Consider the following 20554-nt stretch of genomic DNA (forward strand, 5'->3'; position numbering starts at 1 on the left):
AAATACAGTTCCACTGAAACAGAAGAGAGGCAGCAGTAGTTTAGTTTTATTTATTAGGACACTGTGTTGTCTACTTGTGTATGTTTCTGTCTCTTCTACACCTGCCTCAGAGGGTTATGGAACCTTCATTGAACACAACCTTGACGAGGTGTTAATAAGAAATCAGCCTCTCCTCTCCAACCATACCTTCGAGTAGAAACCGGCCAGATATTCTTTGAGCATGAGCACTCCTTGCTCCCTCCTGTCGGACACCACATGGCCGGCGTTGGCCGATTTCCTGGAGATCACTAGAGGATGCCGTCGGTGCACTTGTGCTCCACTTTCTGCCTCTCACTCTCTGTGCGGTGAGTGGCCCGTTTAATGCATTGTAATGGTTGACCATTATTTACGCTGGGGATAAACAAAGAGAAGCGAGGAATTGATGGAGTAATCCACTCTCGCAGTCATTAGGCATTGAGATGGAGGAGCTGCTTTGGTGTAGCCTCCTCCTTGTGCCTCTCGACTCGAGCAGCTAATGGAAATGGGACTCATTAAGACACCTTATACTCTGGTGCACCCAAGATCATGAGCAATTGCTAATTGATTGTCGTTAGCACTCTTGCAATGAGACGCTCTGCCTATTTTCTCATTTGTTATGAACGCCTTTGTTTTCTCTCCTCGCCGCATCTCCTTCACTTCATTATTGATGTTACTGTTTTTCTTTCTCTTCTGCTTCAAGAGTCTTTTTTTCCAACCGCTTTTATACGTGGTTACCTGCAGCAGCCACAATCCTGAGGAATCCCACACGGGTGTCGAATGTGTAGTGTTTCCTGTTACTGCGAGGAAACAAACAATGTCTTCATAGAAAAAAAAAAAATAATAATCTGATTTCATAATGATTGCATGTGCACGGAGCACACATGCCATAGGCTAGTGCAAAAGGGCGGATGTAGGAAATGTGCTTCAGCCAGCATGGTCATGGTTGAATAGCAGGCAGAGGCAGGTCTCCCTGTGATGCTTGGCTTATTGGCTCTGGAAATTCCTTCCTCTTTCCTTTGGAACCAGCAGATTGTGTTCATCTCAGCCTTTAATCATTTCCCCCCCACCTCCCAGTAGTACTGTGCTTTCTTTCCCCTCCTTGGATTCCTCTGTGTATTTGTCCGCTCCCCCTCTTTCTTCCCTCTCATTGCTTCTTTTTTTCATTATTACGAGGAAAGGAGGAGAAAAAAAGATGAGGGAGGGAGATGAAGAAAGGGGATGAAAATGCAAATACAGGTCTGTAGTTCTTTCTCGTGACAGATCAAGCCTCATTACACCCCCACATCTTCTCTGCAATTGGCTGGAAGGTCTGCCCTCTGTTTCTCTGTCTTTCTTGTCTCTCTATGAAGTCCTTCACCTTCAGTAAACCCTCCTCTGTTCCCCAGGCCGGTGAAATGGTGAGAACAGCCAGGTGACCAGAGAGGAATCTGTAGCTGTGGGGCAGGTGATTTGCTTTGCAGATGAAGCCGCACATAGTACAGGAGCATCATTTTTATGTCTCTGGTCAGATGGTGCAGCATGTCTTTGCTTTTTTTGCTCTGCCGGCAGCTTGCACCTCAGTCTCTCTCTCTCTCTCTCTCTCTCTACCACCCGCTCGCTCCGATAGGGAAAGACTAGAAACAAAGGAAGAAAAATACAGCCGCCCTCCTGGGCTGCATGCTCTTTGAAATGAGATATGCTGTAAAGAAAATGAGAGTGGGAGAACAAATAATATTGAAGCCATTAATTCATGTAAGACACACAGAAGCACCAGTTCATTGTTTTCAACTACAGAAGAGAGTGAAATCCAGCTTCATTCAATATTCACAGTTTTGGCCATCACGCCCGTCTAATAGTGCTAATAATGAGTGAACTCTCTCACTCGTTAGCGTTTCAATATTGGGGCGATGGAACAATCGTTTGAGCAAATTCCATCAGGAGCATTCTTGACTGAGTCACATCAGCCTCCTCCTGAAAGCATATTAGCTCACCAGTTAGCTCATCGCGCCTCCAGCACTGCATACTTTGTGAGCTCTTCATTTTGCAATCACTTTTTAAGAGTGAAGAGTTTTGCACTGACAGACGTTTTACTGCCAAGACTACTAAACCAAAGCCTAGGTCGTGAAAGACCTTTAAATCAACTCTTTGAACTGTTTGAGTGGGAAACCTTTCTTTTTTCGCTGTATTCACTTGTCCCACTTGTTTAGGCTACTCCACAACACAAACAACCGATGCTACAGGGCAAACATGGTTGGGAAGTAATGCTCAGCAGGAAGTAAATTACCTGCATTTGCATAAATAAGACACATAATTGGTGGTTGCTGTGATGCAGATCTGGTGGTGCACAGTTGCTACACTGTTTTGCACCAAAGTGCATTAGCCTGTGTGTGTGTGTGTGTGTCTGTGATGCTCCATATAATTACAGCAGTGGTGTTATTTAACTAGGCACCAGCAGTTGGGTTAATCAGTATAGAGTGAAGATTAGGGAGCTAACAGAAATGGTGTCTCATACTCTCTCTTATGTATCATGCGAAAATCCATTATCTCTAAAAACCTGTAATCATCACTACAGCAGTTTATTCACCGCTCCATGTTTATGGCTTTGGTCCACAACATGAGTCCAGCCCATGTAATCACTCCACATGGAAGTCCTGGGAGACCAGTTGCCTGTGTGCTGGGAGGAAGCTCAGTCCCTTCTCTGTTAACCTGGATCTGAGTGTCAGTGAGCGCAGGTATATATTCATACATATACACAGGTATAATAACCTTACTGTCGTATAAACGTAGATTAGTGTAATATTAGCTCTGTATTGCTCTGTCAAAATATTAAAAATTAGAGCTGCAACAAACAATTTGGATTATTGTGTCACTTTTTCCTCTATCAACTGATTAGTTAATGACCCAATTCATTGAAATCCTGATCAGTCGGATTTGTCAACAAACCAAAGATATTCAGTTGACTTATTAAGAAGAGTAAAAATATGAAGCTGGAATCAGAGAATAAAAAACACACACAAACTGAATAATCGATTAGAAAAATAAGTGTTGACTGATTAAGTAGTTGATTACTAATCAATCACTAGATGTATTGCTGTAGCCCTGATTAAAATGCAGACAATGAGTTACACTAAACTACTATTTCAGCATAGACTAAACTATTGTGAAATTAAGCAAACTATTCCACGCCAAAAACATGCCATTGTAAGACTGATGAGTTATCAACCTTTTAAAATTGTCATTTAATTAAAATAACAAACAAAATAACCCAATTAAAGTCAGTGAACATTGCAGAAAGTTTATCCCCTCAATTAATTTAGCGTACAGTGACATTAATAGTGTTTATTGAAACAAAGACGCAGTGGATGAATGTGGCGTGTTTCTCTCTGAGATGAAAACCTTCTCCTCCTCTGAAAATCATCACCACGTCCTTCATCCTCTATTCCAGCGTTCCTACTTTGACATCAAGTGTCTTTGTCGGGGCGTCTTTTGAAAAGCAGAGATGTGTATCTCAGTTGATCTTGTACGTCTTGAGCATATCAACAACAGGAAGCAGCCTGGAGGAGGAGTTGTGATTTCTGTGCCAAGGTAACGCCAAGTGGAAGTGGAGCACTACCGAGGGAGGTGAATGGGGGGTCAAAAGTTTCTGCGCTGGTATTTACCAAGAACATAATGTTGAGATTAAAACTTTCTTTTCACACAGTTCTCTGTATTGCCCTGCGATGATCAAAAAAGTTGTGCGGTGAGAAGAAAGAGAAAGCTCTCAAAGATGTGTTTTGGAGGTCACTTGAAGTATCATCTCGGCATATTCAGTATTAATACATGTTTACTTTCCCGAGTTATTCATATATCACCTCCTTTTTCTCACGGTGGCAAAAAGAAAAGAAAAAATCCTCTGTAGTTCCTTTCCGGTTCCATTTGTACACATGATTCACGCTCATGTGCTTTCTATATTTACCAGTTAAAATGCAAATGTGGCCCACTGGGAATAATAGCCACTCAGTGCTGGCTGGGTGCATGGACAGCCTGTGGTTCTCAAGAGCTTTTCCTAACAGCATTGAGAGCAGAGCGAGATTTCTCCCCAGGTGCCTCTCTACCAACATTGTCCGGGCTTGGCAGGTGGCGTCCACCTCTCATTACCCATATGGCTGCAGCCATGGAGGCAGTAAAGGCCAATACTGAGTGGAGGAATGACTCTGACCAGCTCGAGTGACAGTGGAGATTTTAAGCTGCTTTCACCATGCATGGCATCCAGGAATCAGGACATAATATGTGAAAGCTAATGGTAAAGATCTTTGTTTGTAGCCAATGTCCAGACATTCCATGGTAAGGAGCATCGTGGAACATACTGTAGCTCCCCATCCCTTGTTCTGTCAGTATGAGCCTTTGAGTTGGGGAAGGCGCTACAGAGTTCCCTTGGCAACCAAAAATGTACACCAAATAAATCATTAAGTCCAAGTGAAAAGTGACCACCAAGCTTTTAATCCACAGCTGCAGTCATTTTGAATGTAATTAATTGTCTTTTACAATTCTCTCTTATTTTAAAATATCCTTTTATGATTGTATGCTAAAATGATGCTCTATTCTATTCTAACCCCAAACGCAAATATCACTTCAATACTTCACAAAATGCAGCAACAGCATTTTAACTGAATCCTGTTGTGCAGTGGATGTCTCCTCTTTACGAGAGCAGGATATTTTGTTCCACAGTTGGAGCATGATGTTTTTGAAATGGCTGTTTATGGTCAGGTGGTAAATGTTTTATTAACAGCTTAGCGGTTTAAAGGATATAAAGAAACGAGAGTGTACCGGGCTGATATAAACAGCTATCGTGTTGTACATGAAAAAAAAGTAGTGCCCCTGTGCTACTTGCCCCCTGTGCTGCATGTGTGAAGGGGCATCTCGTGAATGAACTCCAGACAATGTCCACACCTGATTCTGTGGACAGCGTCCAGAGTTCTTATGTGAGAACAGCTCACGAGGATCCAATTAAACCTGAAAGTGGCTCTTTGAAGGAACAATAACAATGATAAATGCACCTCTATGGTCCGGTTAAAAAAATAAATAAATAAAAGCAGCGAGTAATGTTTTATTGTGTTGGCCTGTTTTGACACAACCGACGCCATGATCCCGTTTCTTGCAGCATCAAGAGGTTTAAGATCTCACCTTGTGCTTTTTATTTATTTACTTTGCCTTTGAGAAGCATGGTGTCATCTTGAAAATATTCTGATGACTTGGCTCCATGCAACATCAAACACACTCTGCATGAGCTCTGAGCTGGCTTTAGATGTAGTGACGCGCTGCCAAAAGCACAAATAGTGTGTGCGTGTGTGTGTGTGTGTGGCACGCATGATTAGAGCAGATGTGCGAGTGTGTGTTTGCATCATTTTACCACCATTTATAGGATATAGTGTCGTATTTATAGTGTATAATTTGTGGATATTTGATCAGATTTGGCAAATGGTTTACACGATTAAGCTACTCAATTGAAAATTTATTTTATTTTATTTTATGTCTGTAAATTGATAATAATAATAACAACAATAATAATAAAGATATATCATGTGGTTCAAGTACCATTTCAACATGAACTTGTTCATATGGCCACAAATGTCACGATTAAGATTTTCAAACCAGTCACTGTCGATAATAATCCCGTTAAATGTCACAAACTGACTTATTTTTGCTGCCGATTGAAGAAACCAACTGCGCTTTCAATCTGTGGTTACAATCTTTTTTCTTTCTTTTTTTTATTGACTAAAGACAACAAACACCTGTTAAACAGAGAAACATTTGACAAACCTGAGTGATAATATGTGCTATGTCAACATCATGTCAATCTATATTGAACCTTTGCCACACTGCTTTGGAAGATAATTACATTTTGATAGTTTTTGTCATTTATTTCCATTTGTTGCTGAAATGTTTAGTGGTTTCTTTAAATGTGCTTGTACTCTGTCTTAGAGGCGATGTGCGGTAACATGAAACACTGAAATTGTGTCTTGTTCGTCTGTCAGGTGGTAATTCAGAGGAAAAAAAAACACTCATTAAATTTGATAAGAGAACTGTGTATTTCTGATTTGCCCTTTTCCAGCAGTTTATCAATTACTGCTCGTGGTCTCATGCTGCCAGTCAGTCTTAGTGTGGATGCTTGAGCCTCCTACTCACCGCACTGCAGAGCCGTGTTATTGTACTTAAACAAATCAATTCTGTTGCAGTTGAGCTTTTTTTTCCCCCTCCATCCCCCGTCATTATGAACTGTTTGCAGTGCAGAGCACATTGATTTTTCACAGCCCTGGAAAAGCTGTTGATGAATAGGACAGAGGTATCTGGGGAGAATCTGGCTTTACAAAAAAAGGAGGCACCCAGCGTCAACCCCTCCTCCTCCTCCTCCACCTCCTTGTTCTCCTCCTCCTCTCTACCAACTCATTGAGCCCCCAGCTCTCCTTCACTTTCTCTTTTCAGCGAGCGGCACTTCCAAGAGGAGAGAAACGCGGGCTGAAAAATCTTCCAGTGATAAAAAAAAAAAAAGAGGATTAAAAAAAGTGCAAGGCACAAGGGACTGCTTTCTCCTGCTGAATGTGAAAATTCACCTTGTGGTTATACTGTTTTCTACACGTGAAGCGTTAGACTTGTAGTGATGGAAGGAGAAGAGGAATTGCTATAATCATGCTGTGTCACTGAGCAGATGCCTGACACTTTCAGATATTGACTTAAACGTAGCCGAGATGAGGGAGGAGAGGTTATTTCATATTTACACCTACAACACATACATCACCCCCGAGGACATTTTTATTCGGTCCTTTTCTTCTAGCGTCACATTCAAGCTCCTTGAAATGACATAATTAATTATTTGAGGACGCGGGGGAAAAAAGAGATTGCCGCTTGCTTTCTGTTTGGCTCTGTGGAAATGAAGTGTCACACCCTTTGAACAAAAGAGACTGTAAAAGGCTAAATTTGTTCCAAAAAATGGGATCAAATATTAAAGGTCAGCAGTTTGTTTATGTGTCTTTACCTACTACATAACTAATGATAATTATACATAATACTTAAATGATTACCTTAACCTTAACCTAAACCCTTTCCACATCTAAATGTGAGATCTTTACAATACTCATTCATTTATCCAAATTGTTGTAAATGTACACATTCAAAGGCTTTTTTCTTGTTTGTTAGTTAACCTCCCCTTGCTTAACACACATGGCAGATCCCACTCTTATGTTCTTAAGCTCGTAATTATGCTCATAATTACAATGATTGATTAATAAGGGGAACATTAGAGTCTTGCAAACATAGATAAGACCCGAGTGTGAACTGGGAGATAAATCACATTCCTCTTTATTTCCAATCGTGATGTGTACACGTCCTTGCTGTATTCTCGGCAGGATTATTGGTCTCACCTGGCTTGTTTTACGTAACACCGACTCTCACCTCCTGAACCGCGGTGGACATTTTATCAGGGTTTGAATGTAAGTGGACAGATGCACAAGCCCTGGCAGCCTGGCTAAGTGCTAAACTACAGTGAAGGCCTCTCTTAATAGGCTTATCTGTCAATCGGGAGTGAATTGTGAACGCGCCATGACAGTGAACTTTCTCTGTGGGGGATGTTTACGATGCCGTTCCGATCATGTGAAGTATTGGCTGCTCTTTTGATTCGTCCTTCATGGGCCAGAGAGCGTGAAGGAGCTTATCCGTGAAGAGAAAGAGTGTTTCACAGATACAGCAAGGCGCAGATGGAAGCCACACAGCGCCCAAAGCAACGTTATTGAGTGGGGCCTTCGTTTTTTTCCTTGGGGGGGTGGGGGGGGGTTTGGGTTGGCGTTATGCAAAGGTAATAATTTCATGTGTGGAGATTGGTTGAAAATGCAGCAGTGATTGATGTGCTTTCTTTTTCTCCCCTGATTTTCCTCAGGGACTGGAGACGTGAGGCGCTGGGGTGTTTCTACTCCTGGTGTATGAATGGATGGGGGGGTCTTTCGTGGTGAAGAATCACGGATCACAGTCAACAAAGGTGAGTTCATTTTTTCCCCTTTTAAATAAATATATATATATATACATACATACATATATACATATATATATATATATATATATATATATATATATGTGTGTGTATGGTGAAACCTACAGCGCTCAGCAGATATTGGTGGCAAATGTGATTTTTTTTATACTTTATACAATTTTGAGGATGCCCTCAAGTGGATATTATTGCTGCAGTTGGAACTTGCAAGTGTGATGTGCTCACTCAGCAGCCAGAATATGAGTGGCAGGCTAGCAGCTAGAAGTCATTGTGGTGTTAGTGAATTAAGCGAATGACATTGATTACATTTGTCCCAATCAACCCTTTCATAAAGTGGCGACGCTCCCTTTTTGGCCGCTCGCAGATGTACAGACATGGTTAAACAGTTATTTGCAACCTAACTGAGATTTGAGGGAGTGGCCAGAGTGGAGAACAGGATCAGCCCATTTGGAGCTCCAGAAGTAAATCCCCCCCTCCCATTCATTTTCTCCTTTAAGAAAAAGAGATTTAAGCCTGAAACCAGGACGACCAGCTACGAGATTAATCATGATCATGACACAATTACACATCCCATAAACCATTGTGACTGATCCTTTAATTCCAACTCAACTGCACTTAAATATCCCAGCAGTCACACTCGTGGCCTACAGTGGTCCATGTCGCTGTGTGAGAAAGAGAAATCAAAGCTGCGGAGTAGCAGAGACGTTGCAGTTTTTTTCACGTTTAAATCAGAGTTAATATCATAAAACATGTGCCTTCCAGAGGAGCATATTGTTTTATTTGTGGCGAGTAAACCTTTGATGATTACCATATTAGAGACGATAATTAAGATCTTGTTGCAGGAAAGAATTCTGGGATTCTTACTCCACTGTTGAGCCCTGCAAATGTTCTGTCTGTGTTGTGACAACACGCTGATGGAAACAATATTGTTTAGCTCGTTGTGTAAATCTGAGATCAGGAATGACTAATTTGTGTGCAAATTGTAAATAATGGGAGACGACAAATTAACTCTGTGCACATATTCCTTTTTTTTCTTTTTAATGCCACAGACTTTGCAGCAGGGTACGTAGCTTTGTGGAGAATGAAGGGACTAATTAGCTGAGCTGTCGGTTTGCCTCAAACATCTCTGGATGTTACGATACAGCTGGAATCAAATAAGGCCGTGTTATTGGATACAGCCTCCCCCCGCCACTACAGTGATTTAAACACCACGACTTTGTTTGCACGGACATGCTCCGCACTCCACTGTGCTCAAGTGTCTTTGGTAAACATGTGATGGCAGCAGTTTGTGTGCAGCCGGGGTCGTCTCACCTCGTAGAGCATGTTGATTTCATCAGGAGCTCCCTGTGGGGGCTCTGAGTAACTAATTGCTGAGATGTTGTGTCTGTAAATTCTTCTTTTTATGTCCATATGCAGTGAGGCACATGTGTACAGAAGGCCAGGGCTATTGTCTTCCCTGGCGAGCTAGTACTTTGTCCTTATGCAATATGTAGCTCAGCGTACGACAAAAGAGAATAATGTTGTCCACTGTATTATACAATACGGCCACGGCTTCATGGATTAGGAATTAGGACAGCCAGCATCCCCACACACACACATACACACACACGCAGTGAATAGATAAGAGTGGTTAATCTTGATTAGAGCAGTGTGAATGCTGAGGAATACAGCGCCCTGACAAACATCTGCCTGCCGCACAGCTGAGTGGGATAAACCAAAGTGATTATTGTGGAAATGTCATGCGAGGTAGACAGCGAGAGTGAGCGAAAGGAGGGGGATACGACATGAACGGGGACATGACACGAGAGCTTCACAGTCAGTTCTCCCCCCTCTCCCGCTGTCGACGACAGATCTTTTCCCTCTCGCTGTCGATGTAAGGTTGTCTTTGTGGAGGAGAAATAAAGCTGGGGCGTGATGGAAAGGCTGCAGTCAAAGGAATTCGCAGGGAATCCGTTGCCGCTGAGGCTGATAGCCACATATGTCACAGAATGAAATGTTCATGGGGCTGTGGCTTTTCTTTCACTGTATTGATTAGGCCTGGTTTCATCTGTACAATGTCAGACAATATTAAAAAGAAACTGCCCACCATTGATTTGTACAATAAGGGGGAAGATGAGCCCAGTGAGATATAACTTCAACAATCGGAACTGTTGTCTGGGTTTGTTTGTCAGTTAAGTGATGAATTCATTGACGAGTGCTGTTTATTTCTTCGGATTTGTGTGTGAAAGTTGGGGCTCCGTGTGATGTGTCAAGACATTTTCATAAAATGAAATAAAAAAAGGGAGGTGGAAAAACTGGCACATTAAAAAAGGCAAAATGAGCACAATAGAAACAGACACGGCAAATAAAGAGGGAGTTAAAAAACAAATCTGCTTCTGCATTTCTCTACATTGGAAACATATCAAAAACAGCCAGGAAGAGGAGGAATATGTGGACTGATGAAGAAACCACAACAGTCGTCCATCGCCGTAACAATGAAGTGAAGCAACAGCAAAATACGCTCAGTATTAAAGTTATTCCTTCTGTGGAGACACAGACTGTAGTGCTGCCCACTGCTTGTTGCTTATCTCAGTAACTAACCCCCAATATTAGTTTTACAGCATTTGATGGACACAGATAAATGGGCATTTTGTTTTACTGCATCTTGAACCATTTGGTTAAAATTTGCAATACATTTTAAAGCTAAAGCTTTCATGAATAATTGCTTTCCTCTGTGAAATGTGAAGGCTGCAGACATTCTGTTAACCTTGCTAAAGAAAAAGGGGAAGGGGGGTGGTGGTGGTGTTGTGCAGGGAAAAAAAAAAATCCCCTTCCTGTCAGTGGTCTCTCTTTCTCTCTGTTCTTGTGAGATCTGGAACTGATAAGTGTGAGGCCTCTGGTAACTGAACAGGAAGGATAGAGGGCCTGGCTCGGCACACATGTCCACCTCCCCTGTGCAGGCAAACAAAGAGAGCGGCGCCTGCCACTTAACTCCAGGTTTCGCAGCGTTCAATCCTATCAGAGGGATTATTATTATTAATTACAAGAGTGAACTCTTATCTACATGAAGGTATTTCTGTCGGAAAATAATTACGGGGGCCGTCTTCATGAAACGGATCGCTGCTAAATTCTGTCCGCAGCCTCACACCCGAGCACAATCACAACACACTCGTTCAAGCCGCCAGTGTCGAGTCAAGTGGAAGTGCTTTATTGAACAAGTACATGGCTGCGCACTGACAGTTTATCATTCAACCCAAACACCTAGAGGTCTGAATGACAAGGTGTTAAACTGATAAGTATGATTAGTGTCCGTACATGAGTGTTTCCTCAAGCAGGTGCTCAAAGGAAAAACACAACAAGCAAATTGTAACATGCTCGAAGGGCTTTCATGCTCAAAATAGGCTGAAAGAGCTGTGTGTGTATATAAGAAGTGAGTTGAGCGGATGATACCATTGCAACAATAAGTTGTCAGGAACTATTTGGCTTGCAAACCTTACATACTGAGTGCAGGACTTTAAATAGAAATCAGACTCTTTTGCTGCAGAACGTCTGCGCTATTCACTAAAGTTAGGGGAAGATAAAAGAGCCTGGAAAGGAAAACATCTTTAATCTTTTTTAATGTTAACCTTTTAGGGGACAAACACCATGTTTTGTTTGGAATGAAGACTGTAAGTGCAGGAGAAAATAGGAAAACAACTCTGTGCACTCGCAAACCCATCTATCAATGGGTGACGAAGCCAAAAAAATATATGCTGTATATACTTAAAATGTGCTTTCCTAAGAGAATGCCTTACATTAGTTCACGTAATTTATGTTTCATATTTGGCATTTGCATTCGGGATTTTCTTGTCACGGCTGCACTGGGGTCACCTCGTGCAGATGCTTAACCTTGCGTTTCGGGGCCATTTTATAATTTGCCACGGCGTTTTATTCCTTTACATAACTGGCCAAATTTACATCATGTGAATTACAACATGATATCATGGGGTCGTTCTTTATGTTATCCACAGTGTTTTGTTGCAGTTATAGTACGAGTTCTCCTGAAAATTCTCACTTCATGTGACCCGGTCATCTTCAGTCCCTGGGAGTGTGCAATAACATTCTTTGAAATACAAGAATTCACTTAACTGGATAACAATTACACAACCCTCTGGAATGAATAGAACACCACATATTGATGGTATCTCAGTGAGGGAGAAGTATCCACGGATTTGTTCACCCTTGAAGCTTTTGTGTCAGCATGACTATTGGCTCAAAGGTCCACCAGTGATGTGCATCAGATGAGTTTAAAGCTGATTTTTCTTGTAACCTACTGGGTGAGTAACTGGGCATGACATGAAAAAACTTGACCCAGGGTTGCCTACTCCAAACCTCCCCATCTATGATCTTATCTTCTCCCCAGTGGGGAACACTTAGGAGGATTTTTCCATCTGATCCCAAGTTGTTTTTGTCACCATATCTTTAACTCTGAACCAGCTTTGGGAATCTCTGCCAAATCTCATCCAGAGCTGAGCCTGTGGTGGAGATTTTCCGAGGTGGTATTCTTCCCTTGAAAGAGTGCAAGATAACGTTCCAGGGTAACAGCTGAATTATCAGTCCATTAGTCACCGAAGAGAGAAAGAGGTGCATGAACATGGCATCCATCAAGAAAATACCTCTTTCTTTTTTTTTTGCAGATAGCTTTCTTTAACGGATGCTTTGGAATCTTGTAAGTCTCTCCCACTGATGTAGGAGGTGGAGGGTTGGGGTCAGGGAGCTCTCTGCTGCTGTTGATGATCCAGTCGCCTGTCCCAGGAACAGAGCAGCACAACAAAGAGGCAGAACTCAGTGTACTGGACTAAAAATAGACACGGCGTCATCCTCACCTTCCCGTAGACAGATACAAATGGAGATGCACGTGCTCGCGCTTGTGCGCACACCCCGAGCCAGTGCAGGCGCATGTCTTCGGGAGCAATCACAACCGCTGGTCATAGCTGGCAACGCGCCACAACTTGTTTGATTGACAGGGTGACTGCGGTGGTACAAAGTGTCCGTGTGTTCAGGACAGATGTTCTCCACAGCCCACTATGAGGGTCTGTGTTGACATACAGCAGTGATTAAGCATCAAGATTAACTTCTCCCCACTGTCCTGTGACCCTGGTGAATCCCCACTGCCCCACTCGCTAGTGTGTTTAAAAACTCAGATGAATTATTTTCATTTGGCAGACAGTGGTTTTTCCCCCCAGAATGTTACTTATATCATGTGCTGGGTCAGCTTTATTGAGGCTGCCATTTTGGACCACTATGTTTTCACAAAATCCCACAATGGATAACCAAATATCTTTTGATTGTTGACGCTAACTGAAGGCATTGTAGGTTCTACAAGATTACAACGTTGATTTTCACACAGTACAGTACCTTTAAATGCATTTTTGACCTCCGTCAATGTGTTTAATCAGCAATGCACATGGGTTTTTTACTGGCTTTGGCTCCAATAAGCAATAGTGCAAAAACTTATTTGTCATTTCCGGTGCAAAGTTACTATGTGTGTTCATCTTTTGGCTGTTAGCTTAGCCCTTAGCCATTATGTCACTTTAATAACACTTTTAAATAGTTCATTCAACACTGAGTTTGAATGAAGGACCTGAGTAAAAGACACCAATGACATACATATCAGTGACAATAACATGGTTCCCATCTATTTGCGATGCTTCAATTCAAGCATGGGCAGAAGAACGTCTGGAAATTAAATGTTTAGCGGGTTCACTCAGATAAAAAAAAAATATATATATAAAAAAAAAACATACCCACTCATTTTGGTGCCTCGTTTTTATATCTTGTTTTGTTAAGCTCTCTGGTTCTTCTCAAATAGAGACACTGTCAGGAAAATGAAGAGAACAAATGGAGGAGTATTTGCGCTCTTTGTTCCCTTTAGAAAAAGTTAAGCTGATATCCATTTGTCATTCCATCCGCGTGTAACTTGTCAATTTCCTGTTCATGATGAATAGGCTGAATAAGCTACGCTTCACAAGCCCACATATTAATTAATGGCGTGGAGTAATATGTCTTAAGAAGACTTGGCAGGAAGATGCTGTTGGCTTTTGAATTGTTTATACCTCAATGCTGCTTCGTAAAGGTTTGCTCCCATCAACCGGCTTTTTGACTGGCATTTTACTGCATTTGTCTTTGACAGTGAAAGCACACACTGTGGTCTCATTTAGTTTCTACACTGTTGCTGTAAAAGATAACGAAAACCGAGCGTGCTCGACTCGTCCCCCCGCGCAGCCTCGGCTTAACGTTCTATTTGTAATATGTCTTTATATTAATGAAATGACAGTTGCGGCGCGGTGCTGCAGGGCATTGAATTAGAACATCAGCTGATCTGAGTGCCATTCAAGTAGCACAGTATGAAGATATATTTACAGCAGGAGATGAACATGAGCCCAGAACCTACACCCTGTACATCATCAAGCTTCAGCTTCCTGTTGAACAGTTGAACTTTGGAAGGAAACAAGTTGGTGTATTCCCCAATATCTGAAAGTACTCTTTGTAAAATAAGCTCCATGTGAGCCAACTACAACAGTTTTAAGTACATTTTACACAATTAAGTAAAGCAGGTATTTCAGTATTTACTGCGCTTTGTCACCTTGACAAACTGTGAAATGGATAATTAGTTCCTTTAGTTGTTTGAAAGGGTTGGATATAAAATTCAGAGAATAGTACAAATCCACCTCCTCGAGCTGTGTTGCGTGATTGAAAGGTAAAGACTGAAGCCAGATTTCGCAGAAGGCCCAGGAATGTGTGGCCGACAGGCTGATAGTCATCAATTTCAGACTTGTTTGGCAATTTTGGGGATCAAAGGCGATGATTAGGATGGTGATACTGATGCTAATCCCACCGAAGGGGATGATTGAGTCATCAGGGCAAAACAGCTGTCTTATGTGCAGCCCCCCCCCTCCCCACACACACACACACACACCACCACACCCCCCCACACTAATGGCTGATGATGACGGTAGCAGAGTGTAAGTGAGTGCAATTGACAGCGGAGTTTGTGCTTCCTCTGGGAGGAGGGAGAAAGGATGAATCCAAGCGGAGGGAAACAGGCAGCAGGGTGGCCATGAAACATTCATGCACCTGGGGACTCTTAGCATAAGGAGAGCAAGCTGAGCCAGTAATGAAGTAAAGAGCAGAGGACTTTTAATGGCCGTGTTTGTCCTTTTATGAGATTAACTTTAGTCTGGCTTCTTATATAAATTGCCTTAAAAGCCTAATTGCACACAGTGATTTAGTGATAAATTGTACTCACAAAAAGGGCACTGCCTGCTGCAGAGCCTTGTGCAAAATATTATTTACATTTGGAATACTGTAATTGTGGTTAGCTACACGATAAATGGTACCACAGCTGTGCTGCTGGTTATAGCTCGGAGCAGGGGCAGAAGAAGATGAGTTATTCCCAGCCCTCTGCCACTCGGCCTCGGACAACGGTGCGCCAAATGTGGACACCCCATCCCCGTCAAACAGTTGCTCCTCTCTGAACTCATCCAGCTCACGCCGCTACAAACTCACGTAAGGACGGAAAAAGGCGAGACGGGAGCAGAGGAATGGCAAGACGAAGAGGAGAAGTTGGGAGACGTAATATTTAGACAGCTGCACGTGTAATGTTGTGTATCTCTGTCAGTGGAAGGGGGGGCGAGTAGACGTGTGGCGTTATTTCGGTGCCCTCAGCGAGGCCTCAGACAAACTCCTGCTGCAGTATTGATGTCATTGCACCCTCCTGACAGCAGGCTGTAAATCACGCAGCACAGTCATCTATAGATTTACAAACACCTGCCACCTCTGCTCCTCACTATACCATCGTAGTATTTTATCTGTGTGAGCTAAATAAACTGAAGGGAACTTGTTTAAACATGTTTAGAAGTGAATCTGCTCTGAGATCTCACTGTCAGGGGTGAGACGCACTATAGTAAGGGTGGTTGTGTGAGACAGCTGGTCACATGTCTGTGCTCCCCGTGCCTTGAGGTGGTGGATGGCAGCTGACTGCACTGATTCACTGGGAATATGAGTTGTGTGCTGTATGCCTCACAATGGTTTGACTCATAGGGAGCAGACATCAAGCTTGCTCAGTGTCCATCTCTCGGCCCTTTTACTGGAACTTTGACTCCTCTTTCATTGCCTCTGTGTTCTGAATCAGCCAGTGTGCTTTTCTTATGACCATGTATGTTTCTGCATTGTTCCGTTCTTTTAGTTCACTGGGAATGGTCACTTTCTTTCTACTGCTAACTCACACTGCTGTCACAGGATGTATGTGGGCTGTGAGTCACTCTCCTGCAGTGACTTTTCATCTGACATGTACCCACATCATCATTCCTTATTGTTTCCTACCTCACATGTCTTCTGATCATCCCTCTCTGGCTTGTAGAACTATAACTATGTCACTAAGACCAGTCTATGGTTTTAGAGCAATGAGTCCTGGTCCATGAAAATCCATGCCTGAATGTTTTTAACAGCTTTCCTCCACGATAAAAAAAAAACAATGGAAAGTTGATAGCAACACAGTTCACCATTGCCATGGTTGTGTGACTCTGTAATTTACAGCTCCTGAGGTTTTGAAAAAAAAAAAAAAAAAAAAAAAGCTTACAGAAATGCTGATGCATCGCAGCCTCCAGCACAGTCTGAGAATCGAATCTGAGCAATGCAACTAAAATTAGACCTAACGCCGAAGACGATGACACGTACGGGCCACAGAAATATTTCCTACGATGGGGTGCCGTGGGTTAAGAGAATCCGGGAGCGACAGCTGTGCAGTCGGCGTCCAAATTTAGCGCCTGCCGCTTGCCAAATGTGGGTAAAAATATGTTGGCAAATAAAATAAATGAGGTCAATTGCCATTGGTGGATCCTACAATGCTAGAAACTCTCATTACTCCAGGGCATACCAGAGCACTCTTTTAACACCTCCCCCCCCCCCCACACACACACACACACACACACACACAGGCAGTCACATTCCCCCGTAGGCAAGTGTCATGATCTATAGGTAGCACCTATATCACAAGTTAAAATGTATTTTGCCCTTTTTTGTACATAATGGTTTTTTTGGCCAAAATGTGAAAGGTCTGTAAAAAGAATTTAAAGCTCCATATCAGAAATGTGCACTTTAGACGATGTTACACTGAACTGCAAGAAGATCAAACCAGATATAATACATGGCTGTTTGTTCTTACCCTGCATCCTACCGCAACTGTTTAGCCATTTAACCATGAGTCTATTTATCACCAGTGAGTTACCGCTTGTCTTGTGCTCCAATAAACCGTTTTTCCTTGGCAGCCGCATGCAGAGGCAGGGCATTAAATCTCTACCTGCGGTCACTCTCGCTCCCCATCACATAATAACATGTGCAACACCCGCACAGTAGCCACTAATTGCCGCTGGATATTAGAGCGAGGTCTCTCAAGACACTGACCTTGCTTCAGCCAATCATAACAGAGCATGTTACCGGGTTGTGCTCCGATCAGAAGAGTCCCTGCAGCACCAATAGGAGGAATTAATTATTCAGACCGGCTGCTCCTACCGTTTGCAGGACACCATATAATGGCAGTTATAATGCACAAAGGTCCAGCCACACAGGCTGCAGCCTGCCAGGTACCAACACAAAGAGACAGAAGGGTGTGACAGCATCCTTTGTTACCAGATTCCTTAACACATCCTTGCGCCGACCTTGTTCCCCATTCTGTGCAAACCGGATCATTTTGTTTCAAAGGGACTGCACATAAAGCCGCGGTAATGACATTTGATTAAATATTTATTTCATGAGGAAGCGGAGAGGTAAGAGATTAGAGCTTTCGCTCAAAATATTTACGTGTGCGCCACAACTGTTTAGCTTCTACAGTTGAGGGAAAAGGCCAGGTTTTATAGTGATCAGTGTTGGGGGGGGGGGGGTTCGACTGACCTTTTACGAGACAGGAGAGCACTCCTGTGAATTGTAAATGTTTTTATGCAAGTTTAAATAAAGGGAAAGTGTAGTAGATTTTTTTTCTTTCTCCAGTGTCCTCGTCATCCTTCATGTTTGTCATGGATGAGAGCTGTAACGCAATCGTCATTCAGCCAACATAAAAGTAAAGTTGATGTTGATGTTTTATTCAGACACGGTGCAGCTGACATTCAGGCCCACTCTCACTGCAGTGCATTAGTTGAGTTAAAAATATGGTTGTGGGATCTAAGCTAAAAAAAAATGGTTTCACTTTAAAGGTCAATTTTTGGTAAATATGTTTCAAACTAAAATATTTGCTCATATCAAACAGCGTAAATATAGATCGTACAAATAGTATATGCCATAAAAAGTAAACTTGGTGCACTGATGAAATGTAGCAAGGTTGCAGTGCAGCCCTCACAGCTTTTGTGTGTATTTCTGCTCTAAATAGTGCTGAGCAACAGCAAGGTTACTGCCTCCCGTTGCATCTGCATTATGCTAATGTGATGAGAGCAGGAAGTCAGCGGAGGAGCGTCGCACTCGATGGCTACGGGGACACAAACACAAGAGTCATCATGCAAATAAGCAGACTGGCTGATAACTCAAAAGCAAAAAAAAAAAAAAGTTTAACAAGAGATAAGCAGCCAAACTGGACCACACCTCCAGTGGCAGGCCACGTTCAGATGTCCACTCCTGCTTTGATATTTCGCTCTAACCAAATGCTCTTATCGCGTCCCCCAAGCAAACATGCAAACAATCTGGCCTGTGTGTTTCCAGTCACATGGGCACGATGTGCTGGAGAGTCAGCGTGTCTGTCCTGGTATTTCCTGAGGCTTCGTAAACAGACTGTACATATACACTCTCTCTCTCTCTCTCTCCGGAGCCACACACATGCACACACTGGAAGTTTGATTAGGGTTTTCCAATTAAGTGGTAAAAGTTATGTGAAATAATTCATCTCTTTCTCTTTTGTCTTGTTTTTCAAAATCAGACTAACTGCATTCTGACTGAAAGAAGTGTGACGTTATTTCTCCTATTGCTTTTTTTAATCTTCTCTCACTGTATTTACATCCAACTGTAATCTCTCTTATGCATTTAGATCACTGAAAATTCTATTTTTTGCAACTACCGTCTCAGTCACTGAGGCCATCAATGCATGTTTTTGGGGATTGAATATTGTTATTGTGGTTATTGTGCTGGGCGACTACTACTGTGCTTTCAATCCCCTTCTAATTTTAACAGTTGGAGTGTGTGTGTGTGTGTGTGTGTGTTTGTCCTGGTGGGGGGTATCTCATTCATTTGGAGTTCAGTGAATGCTGAGTGTGGAATGTGGAAATGAATGATTTAATGTGTCTTTTTTTCACCTCACATGGCTTTAAGTGAATTCTTCTGCTTGTTGTAGCTTGCTGTTGTCGTCTAAAGAGGGTGTTACTAGCGTATATATACGCATGCAGTGGATGTAAATTATTTGGATCTCAAGCTGTCACGTCGGAAGAAAATAAAGTGATGAGCTGTCAGCCCACATTCAACCTCCAGATGAGTTAAGTGCTGTCAGCATCTCTTGCCACTAATCTCCCCTTTTACCCATTTAGTTGCCATCAAACTCAATTTCATGGTGTTGATACAGAATCTGAAAATTCAATAGCTGAACATGTATGCTGGGATTATAATTTTGAGTCTCTGTGGGAGATGTAGGTCAGCCAAAAGACTCCATTTCCTCAAATATTGTAATCCCCATTTGTTCTGCTTTTTCACCAGAAACACAGCTTTGAGGTCTTTGTCGGGCTACAAAGCCCAGAGCAGGACAGTCGCTCCTCATGCTGTTGTCTTGCTTCCAGATGATTCCTCAACTCAACACTTAGGTTGTTTTTTCATATACATATATATATGTATATATATATATATATATACACATATATGTATATATATATATACACATATATGTATATATATAATTTAAAGGCGCAATTTGTAAGAAATGTATGACATTGAGATATAAAGTAATCAGGATATGTTGTTATCCGAGATTAAGAAAACCTAAAAAGTCTCACTACCCCTCTGAAGAATGTCTTGACCAGTGGAGATGTTTTGAAATGAAGTTGAAGAAGTTGCCAGTGCGCCTACTTTTCTTTCTGGAAGCCAAACAAATGCTGTCTCTCCTGCACTTTGTTAGTTAATGTTTTCACCGTCTGTTATTGTTGCCTCATCCTCTCCTCTCATTATGTGATAATGATTTGCCGCTGCTTTAAAAGCAGACACAGTTTCACTTTCAATCGCTGCCTGTTGCTGACACACTGCATTTTCTAATTAAAATGATTTCATAAAAGAAAAAAAGAAAAAAGAAAAATACAGGGAAACACACTCTCAGCATCTCGCGGTACTTCCTCTCCCAACTTGAACTTTCGTTTTGACCACTCTGCTCCACTGCGTGCAGTGAACGAACCAAAGCAGGTCATGTTTATGGTTGAACTGTGGAACGGGGTCAGCAGGATGTGCCCGTTTAACCTTGCTGGAGACCTACGAAGCCCAGAGAAGGGAAGTCATTCATTTGGTCTGCAGTAATAAAGCCAGGCCAGGGTGAATAGTCAACACTGTTTGCCATGTTGTTGG

The 20554-nt window shown here is 42.3% G+C and overlaps 1 protein-coding gene across 2 annotated transcripts in view; it reads left to right on the forward strand.

Annotated features, from left to right (window-relative positions):
- LOC131448684 (zinc finger MIZ domain-containing protein 1-like) overlaps positions 1-20554 on the forward strand; it is a 130169-nt gene that overhangs the window by 24988 nt on the left and 84627 nt on the right. For both annotated transcript variants that reach the window (XM_058621341.1, XM_058621342.1), the window contains exon 2: positions 7907-8005. The gene's annotated coding sequence lies outside the window, so the exon portion shown is untranslated. The remainder of the gene's footprint in view (positions 1-7906; positions 8006-20554) is intronic.

The sequence above is a fragment of the Solea solea genome, chromosome 21 (assembly GCF_958295425.1).
Source record: "Solea solea chromosome 21, fSolSol10.1, whole genome shotgun sequence".
NCBI lineage: Eukaryota > Metazoa > Chordata > Actinopteri > Pleuronectiformes > Soleidae > Solea > Solea solea.